General features: G+C 33.6%; 1 protein-coding gene across 1 annotated transcript in view; it reads left to right on the forward strand.

Moving 5' to 3' along the window:
• Nucleotides 1–2,749: 2,749 nt before the first annotated feature.
• The window catches only part of LOC129216084 (electroneutral sodium bicarbonate exchanger 1-like), a 303,250-nt gene continuing 286,057 nt past the window's right edge, over nt 2,750–19,942 (forward strand). Inside the window, exon 1 of the mRNA XM_054850233.1 lies at nt 2,750–3,076. The gene's annotated coding sequence lies outside the window, so the exon portion shown is untranslated. The remainder of the gene's footprint in view (nt 3,077–19,942) is intronic.

Raw genomic sequence — 19,942 nt, forward strand, 5'->3', positions numbered from 1 at the left:
TGATTTATTCGAAATAGAGGAATACTCTAAATTTCTGTTTCACCCCTAAATTTCAGCGCTTTCTACGGGGAGAAACGTTTCGTTGAGGGGAAATTTCAACCGTTTAAAATACGAGTAGTTTCCAGAAGATGACTTTTGCTGCAGTGAAAAAAGTCTGCTGGTGACACCATGAATTACTGCATCCTATGACTATGACGCTTATGTTGGGAATAATTTAATGCTTTCTGAAAACTTGATCCTGAAACCAATCAATGAATAATAATTTAGAAACTGACGTCATTTAAAGTACGTCAAAAGCGGAGACTTCGATTAAAATAGCTAGTTTCGCTGGTTGAAAAATGACTGCACTATTTTTGTTTCTTTTTTCTTTTCTTTTCTTTCTTTCTTTTTTTTTTTTGCTTTTTTGAGTAGTCAAGATTGCTCTTTGTTCATGAACGGATCCAGAAATTGTTCAAGGAGGAGGAGATCAATTTTTTAGCTTACATGTTTATCTGACACGAATAAAATATAGAAATTTATCCAAGTAGGTCCCCGAACGGATTCGTTTCCTAAGATTTATTCTAAAGTTGCGTTTTAGAACTTCAATTTCATAGTAATTCCGGGACAGAATTTCGAAACCTCCTCGCTCGAACATAATCGCAGGTCATCTAAAATTGCGCTTTTTTGGAACTTTAGTGTCAAAAAATTACCGGAGGAAAGTCACTGGAAAGTCATTTATTCGCCTAACTCTACCTGAAATGTCTACAATCGCGTTATTAGACTTAAATTTTGCTAAATAAACTCCAAGCCCATCTTTTTAACACCACTAAAGATCGTCTGCAGATTCGGGGGGGGGGGGGGGGGGGGGGCGATTGCACTCGCACTTTTTTCATCATCAAAGATTTCCTCAACATTAAGATTTTAATTTCAAACCAGTCTGGGTGAGATTACCCGAACGTCACCAAATGTTGTCTAAAATTTCAGTTTTAAAACTTGAATTTTGAAAATTTTCCAAGAGAAAATCTCCGAGAGCACTCCTTCTCTCCTTTAAATTCAAAGATGACCTAAATTTGCCTTATGAAGACTCCAGTTTGAGGGGAAAATATCAGGAAAAGAATTCCCCGTAGATAGCGTAAAACTGCGTTTTTAAGGCTCCAACTTAGAAAAAAAAAAAAAAAAAATCCGGAGGACTTTTTCTGAACTTCCCACAGGAAGTTTGAAACTGAGTTCTTAGGATTTCATCAGTTCAAATAATAATAATAATAATAATAATAATAATAATAATAATAATAATAATAATAACAATAATAATAATAATAATAACAATAATAATAATAATAATAATAATAGGAGAACCTCCGAACCTTTTTGTTCCTCCTCAAATCAGAAGAAGAGAAGTCTGAAATAGCGTTTTAAAAGACGTTTAAAAAACGTTTTAAACTTTGAAACTTCTGAGAGCGAACAACCAAACCCCCCTTGCTCGAAGTTTGCTAAAGATGGCTTTAATTTGTGTCTTTAAGATATCAGTTTAAGATTTTTTTCCGGGAAAAGTCTTCCTTACCCGTACATTACCAAAAACAGTCCAAGCTTCTTCGTTTTTAATATTATTATTAGTAATTAGACTTTATTTTAAAGAAAAGTTAAGGGGATAACTCTGGAAACTCTTTTCCGTTCTCCAAACGTTGACAAAACTCTACAAAAATCTCGTTTTTAAAACTTCAATTCCAAAACATTTACACGAAAGAACATCAAGTTTCCCTCCCCCCCCCCCCACACACAGTCACTCAAGAATACCTAAAATCGTGTTCAACTTCCTAAAAAAAAATTGCCCCCGCACTTTTAACCCCACTCGCCGCCTCTGATCGTCTGAAGCAGCCCTTTTGCAACTTCAGCTCCAAAAAGTTTGCAGGAGGGAGATTCGAACCCCATTTCGTTCCTTAATGTAGTCAAAGATGGCCTACACTTGCGTTGTAGAACTTCAATTTCGAAAAACTGCCAATGCAGGATCCCTCAAAGGAGGGGCGTCCCCTCCTTTGTATCCGTCTTTTCGAGAGGATTGGATTCGAGATTATTTACGTTTGAAAATACAGTGAACCCTCATTAATCCGGATCATATTAAACAGAACGTCGCTTAATCTGGACTGCCATTTAGATGTACATACATACTGTTTCAACAAAAGGCGAGTTCGCTTTTGGGATCATTTTCTTGAACCCAAAAGTATATTTTTTAGTGCGTACGGTACTTTATTTATGTACCTTGGTTCTAGGACAACCAGGGGATCACCTATTAGTCCAGCGGATCATGAGTTTCTGCCGCAAGTTCTGAAAACTTAAGGGACTTTCCTCAATTCTTTTGTGAACGATTGTTTTTTTTTTTTTTTGAATACAAGAAGCTAAACAGCTTCACATGCTTAGAGGAATACGTGCCAAGCGCCTTGTCTCCGGAAACACACAGGGAAGATTTACAACACAAGAGAAGGAAATAACACCCAGGGCACTGGCGGGAATCGAACCCACAACTCCCGGCTTAGAAGACGAAGATTATGAAGGATTGAGTTCTACACCACACACTCGCGTTATACCTCGCACCTGTTGAGTTAACTCTGCTGCCAATTCGCAAGTACTGAGGGAAAAGCACCAACTCAGTCTGCGACGAAGGCAGCAGACGACTATGCGGTGGAAAAAAGAAAGAACAAAATCATTCCTGGCTTCGATCGAGGCGCGTCGTTTGGCTACCGCGCATTCATAGCAATCCTCGGATCTGGCAACCCCCGTCCTTCTCCTCGATCAGTTAGTCCTCGGTCTGCCTCAAAGTGGTGCGCGCGACGCAAGAGAGCTCCACCAGGATCAACTTAACTGCATGCAGGAAACTGAAGACTTGCTGAGATTTCTTTTTCCTGCTCTTCTCCCGCGAAATACACACTGCCTTAAGGATATGCCTCTCTCCGAACTCAGTTCCTTTCATCGGTCTCTTGACATGCACCGGAATATGTGGAAATCGGTTTCGTGAACACTTTATTCCATTTACACCGAATTTGAAAAAAAAAGAAAAGGAAAAGAGATCTCCATCTTTGAAGTTGCCGGCCGGATCGTTACGGTAAGGGAGTGAGTTTTTTTCAGAATATTCGATTTTTGAGCTGATTGTCGTAATTTTCTGTAAAAATTTTAATGCTGTGGCGCTGAATGACATATGAAAGTCAGTCTTTGGCACCACCCCCGCTCAATATGGGGGATTCTCCAACATTGTATCCCGTCATGCGGTGTTTTGCTTTTTTTCTAAAATTTCGGAATCTAATCGAGCCATGTCTATTTTAGTACAGCTCATTTTGCTAAAAATGTACTCAATTACAGTATAACTTCGATTTAACGGTACCCGATTTAACGATTTCCTCAATTTAATGATATATTTCACTGGTATGGATTTAACTGCACAAAATATATATGCTCCTCGATTCAACGATATCCTTGATTTGATGACAACTTTTTCCAGTCCCTTGACAATCGTTAAATCGGGGTTTTACTGTATTTGTTATGTTTAAAATCTACCTTTTTTTCACTAGCTGGTACAAAATTCAATCAATGAAATGGATTTGCTACTCATGGTGCGTAGATTCTCTTGTTAAAAATTATTGAATCACTTGAAATTCTCACTTCATCGAAAGGAAGTAGAATCTCAATGAAAATCTGGAACTAAAAAGTGTTATTTAGTATGCATGGAATATACTTGGTGTTAAAAACTGGTCAAATGAAACTATAATATAGCTTTAAAAGAAAATTAAACAGATAAGAGCTGATACCTATTTAGAGAGAGAGAGGGAAAAAAAGTCGGGCTTTCTTGTCGAAAATATGTTGTGAATGAGAGAGCAATAAGATGATAGTTATACTTCTAATATGCTAGTTAATTTTATTTACTTTAAATTTTATTGAATACTGTTGTTGCGTAAAACGCTCATTTGAAAATGTTCTACTCTCAAAAATAATTTGATTGCGTAAGCAAAAAAAGAAAAAAAAAGTCAAAATAAAATTGCATTACTTATGGTTAAAGTGCTGTAATGTTTGTAGTTGTTAAAGTATTAATGACGATGACAAAATAAAAAACACGCGCAAATTTTCAAAACTCTTTAAAATGTTTGTTATTCATACTTCACACTTGTTATGTTTTTTTTTTTTTTTTTTTTTGCTTGCTTTTATTGATATTGTTTTATATTTCTGAAAAAATCGGATTTTTTTTTAAAATAATTATTTAAAGATTTCTTAGATTCAACTCATTAGTTTGATTCACTAATGCCCTCTATTCTGTAATTGAGAAATCGTTTATTTTTCATTGTAAATTCCTTCTGCATGAATTTAATAAGACATTCAAGAAGAGCCTCTAAGGCCCCAAAAGGACGCTCAGATAAAAGCATTGTTGTAAATTTTTTTTAATTTGCAAAATTTAATTCTTACAGATGTTATAAGTCAAAAGATCGACTTTGATGTTTAGTTTTGAAATTTTATACTGACGATAGTGGGCCACTTCACGAAAAAGTCAACCCTTTGTCCCGCACATGACAGTTCATATATTTCATTAAAAAGTAATAATTTTGTAGGGTACAATGACACATTTTTTGCTTAAGAAATCACACAAGTTTGTAATTTGATACGCAGAAAAAATTTGTTCATTTATTTTTTAAAGTATTTTTAATGAAATATATGAGGCGTCACGCGCGGGACAAATGACCGTTTTCCGCGGAATGGTCCTAGTAAAGAGCACAAATACCGAGCTGATGTTAGAAGTACACCGGTATATACGTCACCAGGGGTGGACAGGCCCGCCGGCCCGCGGGCCGATGCCCCCTCTCGCCTATGCGCCCCGCCCCCCTTGCACCCTCCAAGGATGAACACCTTTTTAAATTTAATTTTATTTTTTGGTGCAATTTCATAATTTTAGAAATTATTTTTTTTGCGCTCACAAACCTGTGCGACTTCACTTTGCTTTTTTCCCCTTTTCTTTTAACTCGTAAACCTGTGTACTATCGTTTTCTTTTTTTTTTAATTTTTTTACCCCCTTTTTTTAACACTTTTTTTCATTTTACACTTTTTTTGGCACCTTTTTTTCCTTTTCTTTCTTTTCTTTTTTTTTGCGCCCTTTGAAGGCCAAGGTTGGCGCCCTCTTGTGGGACCCAGTCCACCCCTGTACGTCACAATTGCGTAAAACTTCTACTTGCAGAATCTAGAAAACAAAAAATTGGACAGAAACTCGGGCATTTTGTTTTATTTAATTTTTGATTTTTTTTTTTTTTTTTTGATAAAAAAAACTAGTTAAACCCACGTGGTAGTTATTCCGTATTGCATAAATGTCACATATTTTGTACTTTTGGAGTTCCATGCTTTTACAAAATTGACATCGTTTACCGGCTTTTGAGTCGGCTATATTTTTTCGATCACTTAAGAAAAAATCTTTTTCCTTATTTTATTACTTTTTAATCACTTGCACAAGTCTGTAAATATTTTTCTTTTTTTAAATTTATTGCTTTGGAGCGCAAAAGTCGTTTCTTCAGCCGAAATAAAAACGAGATGTTGCTTTAAAATGTTTTACGCCTCAATATAATTCAGTTCAGATCTCACTTTATGTATATATTTAAATGTGCTTCCCATTAACAAATGGCTACTTGCATTTAGATTAATTATGTTACAAATAATAACCGCGCGACAATAACTCAATTTTAGTAAAACGTGTAGTCATCGACTTCTGCGCTGAGCACGGTAGAGCAGTGAATCTTCTCAATAATTTAAACGATCGGACGAATAGAATATTCGCAGAAAAATGTTCCTGAGAAGATAAATATTTCTTACTTAAAACAATTTCAGTAAAACATTTTCCGCATAATATATTTTAATGCATTAAATTTTTTAATAAAAATTGTCAGTAATTTTTTTAAAAACTTAACATGATTATGTGATAGTGTTATGAAAAGTAGTACTTCAAGATACAGCGACGGATTTACCATGTCGCAAATATCTGAATTGCGAGGCATTCCCACAACCTAGAGACCCCTAAAAGATCAAAGAAAGGCACATGAAAAATGTTTTTCGTTGTTTTGTTCATCTCTAAGGGGCCCCAAAAATGCATTGAGGTAGACTCCCAAAGCCCAAACCTGTAAATCCGCCCTGTCCAGATAGTTCAAATATACGTAGTTCTAATGGCGTTTAAAAGTGCTCATTTTTTATAGATCTATTCAAGTGCTCTTGTTTCTTTTTCGAGTTCAAAAAAAATATTTAATCTCTTGAACACGATCTATAATACAGAATGCCTCTTGGTCGCTCAAATTTTGAAAAGAATAACAACAAAAGTAAAATAGGTGATTTTAAATTCTATTCCTTGTGGTTTTTATTTATATTATATATAGAATCCAAATTCAGTGCAAAAATTCGGTATTTGTTTTGATACAAAGATTTTAAAATGTAACCTTATTAATGCAGTCATTTTTAAAAAGAAGTTCAGATAAAGTTTTAAGCAAATGGCGCCTTTATGAAAATGTGCTGCATACTTAATATATTCTTCTCTTTCAATTTCTTCAATAACTTGAACTGCACAGTTGGACAGGTCGGACAGGATTTCATAAGTACGATGTAAGTTATACATATTTAGCCCCTATAAAAGCTCAAAAAATGGCTGAATTTTATGTTATACATTTTAGCTCATGAATTCTTAAGTATAGATTCATTCACGGCAAGTGACGCATTCAATTTGATTTCATTTTTGAATTGATTTATGATAACACACATTGGAGAATATAGCTATTCTCAGCGGAGAAGCTTTTACCTCTAATAATCCACAATCTTTTTCCATATTTTTATTTCAAGGACAATACACATGAAAGATGTACATTCCATAGGAATGAAAGAACACCCAGGGCTACAGGCGGGAATCGAACCAAGGACCGGCAATTTGTCCACAGATCGGTGCGACAGATCAAATGGTTGAGAATTCTCGGTTTAAATGCATCATAAGAGTGCGAAATAAAAGCTCGGCATACGAAAAAGATCGAGCACACATTCAACTCGCGTGTTGAAATTCTGGCGGGAAAACCGAAAACCTGTTTTGATTCTTCCCCAACAAGAAGCGTTGCCTTTTATTATTTCGTTTTGCGGCATCTAATGTTTCTCTTGCTTTTAGTTTTACCTTGAATTTTGAGTTTCCGTAATGTGTTTCTGCGGTGGCAATGTTTTCTAGAAAATGCCGCAAGTGAGTAAAAATGGTACTCCCGCAAATGTGTAAATTGAAACCTTTTAGGAGGAAAAACAGTAAGTTTTTGCAAAGATAAATATACATACGTAATTGCACACACTAACTTCATTCAGAAAGTTTGAATAGTAAGAATGGCTTCCACTAAGAGTTTAAAACAAAATCTTATATTGAATTAAAAAACAACCTTGTCCCAAATCAGTAACATATATGTGAACACTCTCGATTGTCTCATCTTCCAAACAATAACAACGGGCCACGTATATCAGATTGGCGGGGTTTTATGCGGCCTGCGACCCGTATTTTGCGGAAAACTAACTGCTGTCGATCAAATCTCCTTTCAAATTAGAAATCGACAAAATCGGTTCATCCGTTTAGGAGCTACGATGCTCGAGACAACACACACGCGTGAAACTTATAACCACCATCCTTTTTGCGTCAGGGTTTTAAAAAGCTGGTTCTTATCAGGCCCATCAGGCACGTAGCTAGAACTTTGTTAAGGGGGGGGGGTCCAAGGTTGCACGAACTTCAAAAGAGGAGGCATGCTAAAGCACAATTAGTAGCTGATAATTACACAAGATTAAGATAAATCCAATTAAAACTGATCATTAAAATATGATAATTAACTAAAATTAATTAAATAATTGAAACTAATAGTCATTAGTTAAAATTAGTTAACAAAAAGTTTATGTTAAGAAGTAAATTAATTATTGTCAGTTTGTTAATTAACATTAAACTGAAAGTTATCACATACAAAGTTTCCAAATATGGGTGAACCTCTGTCCTCCTGAAAATAAGTGATATATTTTCTATTAATAAAAAGGGCACAATAAAAAAAAACGGAAAACAAAAACTGTTCTAGAAATTACTTGGAAAATGAATGCGATAATTTAATAAAATATTAAAGCTTTGTAATATATTTCAACAAAATATGTACATTTGTACTTATGCCATTTTATTTGAAAACTAGAAAGTCACCCGTCAAGGCACGACGGGTGAAAATTGCTTCAACTCTTCTTCATTTGAACGAAGCAGTTGCCTGTTTGGTGATATTTTGATAGTTGAAATTTTAACTCTTAACACCAGTGCATTAACCCTAAACTCCAGTAGATAGCGTTCATTGTTTTCGTTTCTTCATTCCTCTGATATGACACAGTCTTACCAGTAAAACTGTTCAAGTTACCGGATCGAGTTCAGCCTTGTCACAATAAAGCCTTTCCTTGCATGTTAAACATTACCAAAACATATTATTGAATTACATATCATGCCGTGGTGCGAATTCATTGTTGAAACACGCGGGTTACTCGATCATCGGCATTATTTATATGAGGATAAATAAATCTATATCTATAGAGTCGAATGTATAACTATATGAATGTTACATAACGTAACCCTGTCCGATTTGAACAACATTTCAGGCAAAATCCCACAACTCTCTCAACAAAAATATTAACAAGGTTTCATTTAAAAGAATTAGTTTTTATTTATTTACATTTATAATATTCTTTTGATAACACGAAATAGAATGATATTTCCAATCTTATCCGTTTTCTAATTATCATTCCTAATCATCAATTAAAAGCTTGAACAAACTATTAACTCTTTGAGGGACGGAGGTTTCCTTTGTTGCAACCATTTTTTATCTATATATTTTTTCTTTCTTCAGCCAACTAACAGATTGATTTCAGTTACCTGAAAAAAAGAGAAGCAAGAAATAAATGGTGTTCTCAAGTGAAGTCGCCAGTCCTCAAAGGGTGAAAGCTGTTCGAAAAAATTTTAAGTATCGGAAAACGCGTATTGCCGTTTTTTATCATTATTTTTTTCTTTCTAACGGGGCTGTGTTAGAGGCTTTAGCCTTTTGCGGAACAAGTGCGAACCAACGATATGGCATCCAGTTATTCATATGCCACCATTTAGGCGCGAATGTGAATGTCACAGGAAAATTTGATGCCCAGTTTCCACCAGATGGACACCTGAGCTCTCTTCGATGCGAAACTGCAAAAGGAATTTAATTTTGTCAAGAGTATTCACAGTCAAACGACCTAAGGGATCTTTTACATGCCGATTAATGGAATGTATACCTAATGAATTAAATTAAGCATATGTGTAATTTTATTTTAACAACATGTTGTTAATTTTAACAACAATACATATCATATTTTACGACGCAGGTAATGATTTTTTTTTCTTCAATACGATGTTAGCAAAACACTCTATTGCAAGAAATAGTAAATATCTTTAGCTTGAAGAAAATAAGTGTTTAAAAAAAAGGCAATATATAAAAGAAAAGCTCAAAAACCTTTACCTCGTATTCACCTTTTTTGTTTCTTTGCTTGTAACGCAGTAATTTATAGTTAAATGCACATGCCTGTTTTTTGTTACGTTTAATGCTATCTTCACAATTTACTAAAGATGGATGCATAGATGCTAATTAAATAACTCCTTAGTACAAAGCCAGTGAATAACAATCAGAAAATGTATTCCAATGATGCAAATACAAATGTTTTATGGAACAACATCGAATAAGATTTTTTTTTCGTCAATTAAAAACTAACTGTTTTTCTTTTGGGATCATAGAATCACAATTCAGTAAGATTTAAAGTAATAATTTCTAATAAATTACTTATTACATGAGTCAATATGGCCGAGCTTGTAATTTCATAAACTGATCACAGTAAAATATTCAAGTAATTTTCAATTTAATTTTTCTATAAAATTTTGATACCGTAAAAAGTTTGTTACATCAACTTCAAGTTTTATTTATTCATTTATTTTACCTTTAAACACGAATTTTTTTTTTGGGGCATTTAATATGTTGCATGATCATGCTTAAATATTGGGGGAAAACATCAGTAAAAAATCTACGTAATTTGTTACTCAGAAAGGAGAGAGATGTTAAAAGTAATCTAAAAGTTCAAATAAAATTTTTTATCAAAACATAAAATGAATCTGAAATGAACCATGCCAAAAATATAGAGTTAAAATGAAAAAAAAATCAATAATTATTTTTCTCATCCTTAAACACACGAAATGTGTAGAATTTCTTTTTTCGCTGCTGGCTTAGAATCTAAAATTAGTTTTTAAATGGAAAAACACATTAACACGTAAAATTGCTCGTATTCTCAAGAAAACTTTAAAAGGGAGCACTACGGCTTACCTAGTTTGGGTAAACTTAATTTTCTTTTGCACACAATTTTGGTCAAGATATGTTTCCTATAAGTATGACGTAGATAAAAACTGCGTGTTAAAACAGAAAAAAATCGGAATTCAATTACTGATTCACCAGGAACACATCTCACTCTGGCTGTCTTTCGTACAACATGCGTCTAGAAAATCCACGAAAATCCAAAAAGAAAGGAGAAAGAAATAAAGAAAACCACTCCAATGAGACTGTGGGATACGGCGGAAGTGGCAATAAATGCTTGTTTTTACTTTGCCAATGGCAATTTAATGGACCAAGGAAAGGGGCTGAATTTCAAGGTCACAGGACCCAGCTGGTTTGAAAGTCGAAAGGGACATTTCCCCGTTTCGGACGGAGTAGGTGAGACAGCAAAAAGCAGACGAAAATTGGGAACATGTAGTTGTTGCGCGAGGTTCTCGTGTTCTGAATTGACTCAAGCGCTGAGAAAATTGCCAATTACTGGGAATATTTAAGGGGGGAGAATGCTGCGTTTTATAAAATCATTATCTTTCGGAAAAATTTTGTTGATGCGAGATGCAACAACTGAGAAAAAGGAGAGGGGTCTTTCGCGAAGGGCGGGGGGGGGGGGGTCCGGACCCCATGGACCCACCCCTTGGCTACGTCCTTGGGCCCATCATTTAGAGGGTCGATTGGCCTCAGTGGATTTAACGCTCTAGACTAGGAATTTTGAAACGTAGCCACTGGCTTCTAAAGTCTCAAAAAATGGTGGCTAATTTGCAATTTTGGTAGCCCTTTTTAAAAATGCATACATGCAACGCAAAAAGTAAATCGCCTATTCGCTATTTTTATTAGTAACAACAAATTAAATTGGTTCTACAAAAACAAATATTTTTTTTTTTTTTTTTTTTGCACACTTTACACTGAGTATTGTCCTTTTGCCCCCCTCCTCCTGGAAAAATTCAAAATGATAGGAATAGTACTAACATTTTGGCTACTGTTTAAATGTTAGTGATGCATCTTCTAAGTATTTTGATTGACATCTCGTTCTTTTGCCAGATACATAACATTCTTATCCAGTAAGTAGCATTTTGCCTTCAACCTTGTTTTGAGATTTATTTTTTCAAAGAAAAATTTCAAATGTATTTTGAAAATTAAGTACATAAGATTTCTACATTGTTTTCTTTACAAATTAAAGGAAATACATTTTTCGAAGCGACTTTACCAAACAAAAAAAACTTGAGCGGAAAGTGGTTTTAACTGTAGCAAAAAATTCAATTTTTTACCATGCAAAATATCTGTTATGCAACGCCTTTTCACAAAAATATTTTGCCCAGATTTTTTTTTTTGAACATCGTGAGCTATTTTCTCTCTTGTTTTGCTTGACATTTTCAAACCAAAATTCATGAAGAATGTTAATTTAATAAATCGTACTTAACTTTAAAACTTAAATTTATTAAAAGTGCCAAAACGTTCGTCTAAAATGACAGACGTTCATCGTATTTTAATAAATCGTACTTAACTTTAAAACTCAAATAAGTTATGTAACGTTCCTTTAACATGATTATCATACATAAAAAAAATTTGCTTTTCAGAGTCAGAATTAATTGGGAATGATGGACGTGTTCCAAAACTATTTCAAGTCCTGATTTATTTAGAAAGAGTGATATACACCCAGAGAAAACACTCGAGGGAACGGTATGAACTTCTTTTTGCAGAGAAAAAAAAAATTAAACATGAATCTTATTTGCATCGAGGACACTGAATCCAATGAGGTGGGTCTAACTTTTCGCTGGCTATTCTCCCGTTTGACATTCAAGCAATAGATAATTGCAAGATATACGCAGTTAATTTCGAAGTTTAAGAAGTTCTGCACCAACAATACTCGATCTGTGACCCGTAGGTCTCAGTAACCCGCTGCATCCTCAAAACGTTTTCTAAAATTATTTTTTTTTAAATCACACAAAAAATTAAATTATTCTCTGAGTGTATGCTCCGACTTCGCAAGGCACTGGCAGATTTGCAGACTTTTGAGGGAAAATGGCAGAGTCCGACTCCGTACTCCGTTACCTCAAAATCAGTTCGATTCCACGACTCCGACTCCGCAAGTTCTGGTTTTTAGTGTGAAATAATGATTGTTGATATTTGTTTTTATTTTCAATCTTAAGTTTTACTTGATTTATTCTATTTTTGGCATTGGGAAATAAAAGAAAATTCAGTCCTTTATGTAATAACAAAAAGAGTTGTGCAGCCTTTAAAAAAAAAAAAAATTGATGATTATTTAAGTATACATTATTATTTTTATTTATTTTTCAAAGTATTTGTATATACATTTTTTAATGTTTGGCAACGAGGGAAAAATGAATTTTCAAACCGATTAAAGAATGTTTTAATGGAAAAAAACATGTTTTCTGCATTGTTAAAATGGTGCTATGACTTGATTTGTTTGTTTATTTTAACGTATCTATTTCATAAGATGAGCGAGGCATATTTTGTTTCTAGAAATCAGCTCAAAATGTTAAAAAGTATGTATGATAATAGCGTGCATTCTTATCTAATTAAGAGAATATTGATTAGATACTAGAAAGTTGATGGTATACGAAATAGTAGGCTCGTTTAGTTTTAGGCGGAACTCCTTGAGATAGTTTGTATGTATACTAATGCTGTAAGTCTAGATCAGGGATTCTCAACATATTTTGGCTTGAATTGTGGCAACCGTATGAGCAGAATTTTTTTTAGAGACCCATTTCCCCTCGTGTGTACAATACTGTTCACGCTCTCAAGTTCAAACATTCACGTGTTTTTTGGAATTGAGTGTGTTCCCATAACTAATTTGTTATTTTCATTTGGTAATATTGCATTAAAAATTATTTCCACTATAAATTTCAAAAACACAATATTAAGGGAAAAGATTTTGTCACACTAATTAAATTCAGTTTAAAAGCAAGATTTTAAAAATGTTGTATTTAATTCATGAACTCTGCTTGCTTTCAAAATTGCGTGACAGTTCTGTGTATTTCAGGCTTTTCTTTACTAATAACAAAACTGAAAGTCTCTCTGTCAGAATATCTCTCTGTCTGTCAGGATCTCTGTGACGCGCATAGCGCCTAGACCATTCGGCCAATTTTCATGAAATTTAGCACAGAATTAGTTTGTTGAATGGGGGGTGTGCACTTCGAAGCGTTTTTTCAAAAATTCGATTTTGTTCTTTTTCTATTCCAATTTTAAGAACATTTCCCGAGCAAAATTATCATAAGATGGACGAGTAAATTACCAAGTTATCGTAACGTGGAACCGTAACACGGGCAAGCCAATTGGCGAGAAATTCATCATACATTATTAGTAAATATACAGGCGAACCAAAAGACCTTTTAATTTTCTACTACGGGCAAAGCCGTGCGGGTGTTACTAGTAATTAATAGAAGCACGGCATAAAAATTTATTATAACTTTTAATTCTAATGATGTTAAAACTTTTTTTATTTTAGCATTGCACAATCTATATATATATAAATCACGTGTCACGATGTTTGTTCGGGGTAAACTCCGAAACTACTCAACCGATTTTTCTCAAATTTCATATCTATGTGTCATTTGGTTCAACTTAAAAGATAGGATAGTTTTTATAATTTTTTATTGCAAATTTCATATTAATTATGCAATAATAGTGTGAATTAATTGTTTAGTTCTAAAAATTCTTAATAGATGGCGGAGTAAGTTAATTAATCGATATAACTCTAACATCGTGTGACTTACTGCTAAAAACATCATGATAAAAAAACTCAGAAATGTTGCTTAGAATTTTCATCTAACGTTTCGGGATATTACAGGTTATTATTCACTTCCTGAGAAAATCAACTATATTTTTCAAAACGTTTCCTTGAATTGCTACAAATTGTAGATTTCACACCGTTGTGAAAAATATTTTTTTCCACCAGTATCAAGATTAACTAAACGTATTTAATAGGTGTATCGGTTTCAGAGCGATTACGGTTCTTCCAGATTGACTCAACACCCATTGAGTGCGAAAAGATATCTGGATCACGAAGCTTTGCAAGAGTTGCAGAGGAGTTGCATTCGAGATACTTGCTTGAGAGTCTGTCTTCGCTTTGGCAATGCGTGCATTAATGCTTTGAGAGCTTTCTTAGAAAAGCAGGAAGGTTCCAGGCTATTATATAAAACCTACGTTAGGCTTCTCTGAAGGTGCCAGAATCATAATTGCCTTTAACCAAGAAGACTACTGAATTCTTCAAAAATATTCCAGGTTAATTCCAGGAAGGTTAATGAATTTAAGCGGAAAACAATTATTTTCTTTTTTTGTTCCCCCCAGAGATTTTTAATATCATTAATTCTTGCAAAGATACGTTCGCAACAGAAAATTGCAGTGACAATTGCATCGTCAGGCATTGCTGCCACTTTTTTTAGATGGTAGACGAACAGCACATTCAGCTTTAAAGTTGCCTATTAGATATTCATAACAAGCAAAACGCAATGTGTAACATTAAAGGAAAAAAAACGTGGAATGGCTGTAGTGTTGCAAGAGAGTGAAATTAAAATTTGGAATAAGTGTACTATGGCTCATGAGTAAAAGCATTCATTCGAAGCACATCATAGGATTGTGCAAGATTTGAACGGCAACGGTAAACTTTTAGGCGAAATTGTCTGAATACTGTCTGGGGACTTCCGGCAGACATTACCAATTATTCGAATGAAATCAACGCATGTTTAAAACAATCGTTTTTATAGAGTAATGTCGAGATAATGCGATTGACCATGAACATGCGAGTATAAACGCAAAATAATCTAATCCTACAAGTATTTTTTAAGCAATTGCTGGGTATTGGAAACGGTGAAATTGAACTGTATCAAAATATACAGTACAACAAATAGCCAGACAATTTTTACACTGCCGTTGAGACGAAAAGTGAACTAATTAAGAGTCTATTTCCCAGATAAAATTAATTTTTTTTTTAAAATCATAATTGCCTCTGTAATCGCGCTGGTTTTGTAACAGTTTAGTTTTTGGTAAACATTCCCGAACAGACAGGAATATTTGTGGATCGTCAATTGTCGACTGTCAAATACATATCCCGATGCATGTCGCAAATTGTGTTTATTGGTCGCACAAAGTCATTGGAGTTGACACTTTCTAATGCAGATTTGACATAAGGAGAAACAGTATTCTCCAACTGTTTAAAACAATTTTGACGGCATACTATCCAACACAATCATCTTTTTTTAAGGAAAAACTATAAAACTTTCACGTTTGAAGACGTATTTCATAAAGTTTAACAAACACAAATAAAGTAAGACAAAACAACGTTAGAAGAAGCACAAATTTGTAAATTACAGCAGACACGTGTTTCGGCGTTACAGGGAACGCCTTTTTCAATGCAAAAAATAATGAGTTTATGGATGAAAAGACATCCGACAAAAGCATTCATCCATAAGCTCATTATTTTTTCCATTGAAAAAGGCGTTCCCTGTAACGCCGAAACACGTGTCTGCTGTAATTTACAAATTTGTGCTTCTTCTAACGTTGTTTTGTCTTACTTTACTGTTCAGCACAAAGGTATTTATTTATCTTAAACACACAAATGTCCAAATCCAGATTTTACACCAGAGATGAATATGAAGCTTTAGTTTTAACTGAAGATTTTTGAGTTTCAATTTCAAATTTGCCACTTAGTTATTATGATATGCCGTCACTTGATATTTAGGCCACCGACTTAATTAACACTGATTTGCAACGTATAACAACAGAGCAATGACGCTGTCTTAGCTACAACTATTGCGAATAATAAGCCATTACTGACGGCTGGAAAAAAAAAGCTCCCCATTAATGCTGAACAAGCCTATACTGTTGTCGATGAAAACAAAGCAGTAAACATTCCAACTGATTTTTTTAATTCCCTGGATACACCAGGAATGCGGCTACACGATTTCTGGTTGAAAATTGGTTCAACAATTTATTCTTTTTCGCGATTTAAATCCACCTAAATTACGCAACGGTACATGTTTCTTCATCAAAAGTCAATAATTTTGACGGGAAAGTTTAAAGGAGAAATGTTTGTGTTGCCACGTAATCCATTAATAGCGTCATAATTTTCAAACACATTTGAAAGGCTTCAATTTTTGATTCGTTTAGCTTTTGCAAAGACCATAAATAGATCTCAAGAACACAGGGGCGGCATTTCAGCATTTCGTTTGGGGGGTCGAGTTTCTTGAACATGAATTTCCTCAGAACGGTATAAAATACATATGGTTTTTCACAATAACTGATAATTAAATGGTTTTAATGTTAAGAATAATTAGGTTTGTAAAGAACAATTAAAATTTTTTCGACCGAAGCCTTAAATTTATTTTGTTATAAGTTATCTCACAAAATATCTCGGTACAAGTTTTTTTTTTTTTTTAGTAAAGTTTTAATCTGCTATTTTTGGAGTCAGGAAGAACAGAAAATTTTGTAACTATAGTTAATCAATATCCAATGACTTAATTTATTGCCAGTATAGCTAAAGAGGAAGGTCTTGCTTTGCTTCATTGCGCTTCGAAGACAATTCTCTAACCTCCTGAGACACGCAAGTCAAATTTGGTTGACGTTCAGTTCTCCTACAACTTTCTGGTTGTGTGCGTAGTTTTTTACACCGATGTAGAGGCTCCATTTTTGTAACCTTGAAATAGCGATATGCTGTATTTTCGTGTAAATTTGTGCTTTATTTACATCGGTTTTTCAGTTTAATCACGGAAGTCATCTTTCAAATGACTGACCTGATTGAAACAGTCAAAAAACAATGGAAGCAAGGAAGTTATGTCAAAAAAGCACATTTCCTTTAGATTCCTCTCTTTAAATAACCAAGAAAGCTTTTTAAATAGGCTAGTATTTATTTTGTGTCATTAAAAAGTATAATCACAATTCACAAAACAATTCCTCTTCACTCATGCCATTACTTATAAGTGTAATATTTTCTTTTTCGCTTTCTATAACCGACTTACATAATATTGAAGTTAAGACCAATAATAAATATATCTCATTAAATCCTGTCTCAATTTCTTGAGAAACTAAATTGATCAGTTTATTCAAAATATTGATTTAATATTTTGACTAAAACTTCATCTGGGTTTTGTCACCTCTTCCACATTGGCATACATTAAAAACTGTTACGAAAAGTTCTGTCACAAAGTTCCACAAGTATGCATTAATGCGAAAATTACTAAGAGTTTCAATTGTCAATCCAAGAATTAAGATTAGTGAATTAAAATTTTTATGATAGAGTGCAGCATTTATCAAAAAAAAAAAAAAAACGCTCTGCAGTATAAATAAACAAAAAATTCAGACAAAGGCATACATATTAAAATGACATCAAATTTTTTATCAATGAAAAGGTCGCTTTCCAGTAATTCTTCCAGGGGGCTTTTATAATTCTTGAAGACCATCTTGTGTCACTCGGAGATTATCAAGTCAAGAGCCTCAAGCTACATTTGTTGATGTGAAAGTATTTTTTGATGTGAGATGTTTTTCAAAAATAGCATATCTTTACAAAAGGTTCCTATGAAAGCATGTGATACACCGAGTTGCTAAAATGTGTTTCTAGTACATGGCGTCAATGAACACTTACTAGCTGAACATTAAGTTATAATATGAGCATAAAAATTTATGTAAAATGACATGTAATTTACGCGTAAAAATTGCACAGACTCTACACTGTACGGGTATCTCATACAAGATGCTCCAAGCTCCATCATAACATAGATTACTCAATTTTGAAATATTTAACCCATATGAAGCGATTATTTCTTTAGTTAAGGCAAACACTTATCCTCCATCAGTTTTTTCTGTTCTGAAAATTCAGGCAAATGATTTTCTAAGTTATCTAAATTGAATTTTACCATTTTATATTATTCTTAGTGAAAAATTTGGGGGTGCAACCGCTCCCTCTCGCACCCCCTATTTGCCGCCCCTGCAAGAACAAACAATGTCTTCTTTCGGTTTGGACTTGAAACATAAGTATTTCTCTCATGGGCAACCATATATCGCCTACTCACAAGTGGAAAGTTATCATACTTTTCGTATTAGCAAAAGACTGGTTAAGCAAGAACACTGTGTACAACTTAGTGCTTAGACAGTTTTCAGTTTTCAAATAATAGAAACAATAGTTCGAAGTCAATGTTATCTACTTCACTGAAAAAATTTATTTTTTATATGTTTTTAATTTAGTTAGTGTATTTTGTAAAGAAGTTATTGATTACAAACTATAGAGAAAGCAGAGGTGAATAAAATTTAGTGTAGAATCTAAAAGTGTATGGTGGTTTATACTCTTAGTTTCTACATTCGGTTATTTTACAATCAGTTTCGAAATTTACTATCACTTTCAAAATATTTTTGCTTTTTTTTTTTTTGGCCAAAATCATACTTACAAAATTTACTAAGCGTAAGTATAGTGCTTTTTCCATAGAAAATTTAGGTAGTACTTACTGAATTCAATAAGTACTTTCTTCAGCTTGCACTGAAAAAAAAAATCCGAAACGTTACTGAGTAAAAATTTTCGATACTTGCTTGCAGTTCTGGCTAAGCTTTGGCTATGTTTGTATTACTGCTTATAGAAGTTCCTTAATAAATCAGAAAGGTGCTAAGCTTTTTTTTTTTTTTTTTTATCCCTTCCTAAGTTTACACTAAAGTTCCAGAAACACGACTAGCTTCAAACGGGAAGATCTTTTTCAAGAGGCTTCTGAGATAATTTCAGGAAGGTTATTAACTTTTATCGGAAAACTTTCCGGGTTTTGGCATGACATGTTACTGGCAGAAATTGGCCACATCAGCTGCCCATAATTTTCCACGAACATTTATGAATCGTTTTTACATTGAATCACGCCCATTATCAATCTCATATATTTTAAAATCGGCTATACTATTTTAAGCTCTATTAAAAATATTTAGTTGATTCTATCAAAATAATGAGTAAAAGTTTATTTTAATCCAACTTTTTTGCTACAGCAACGCGTGACTGGGTCAGCTAGTAAACTATAAATTAAATATTGCGTTCTTCTGTTGAAAGTTTAACATACATAATGCTGCTTCTATTCATTATTTCCATCTTTATTTCTTACTCATTACTCAACTGTAAATTTCCTTTCTTTCATTTAATACCTTGAACGAATTTTAGAAAAATAATTTTTAAGAATTTCTTTATCTTTGGGTAAAATATTCTTTTCCAAAATGAAATGATTTAACTTTGGCCCCCTTTGTAAAATTCATGCCTGCCCTATTTTCATACTTTTCTCTGTGGCCCTCTAGATTTGCTCTGCGATGCAAAACGATGCAATGAAGTTCTTTAAATTTTCGCAGCGGAGCAGAATTTCTGTAGCTCGGAAATTTTCGTTGTACCCATGAAAAATAAAGGAAAATTGAAATAAAACCAAGTGTGCAAAATTTTGAACAATTCACCTTAGTATTTTCAAAAACACTTGAAGTTCTTAAAAATATATATATATATATATAGCAAGCAAGCTTTTAGGAAAAGATCTATTTTTGCTAACAAGAAGTAGCAGAAAATAAAGGGTCTAAACTTATTGAACAGGCGAAACATATTGTAGTTA

The sequence above is a fragment of the Uloborus diversus genome, chromosome 2, assembly GCF_026930045.1.
Source record: "Uloborus diversus isolate 005 chromosome 2, Udiv.v.3.1, whole genome shotgun sequence".
NCBI lineage: Eukaryota > Metazoa > Arthropoda > Arachnida > Araneae > Uloboridae > Uloborus > Uloborus diversus.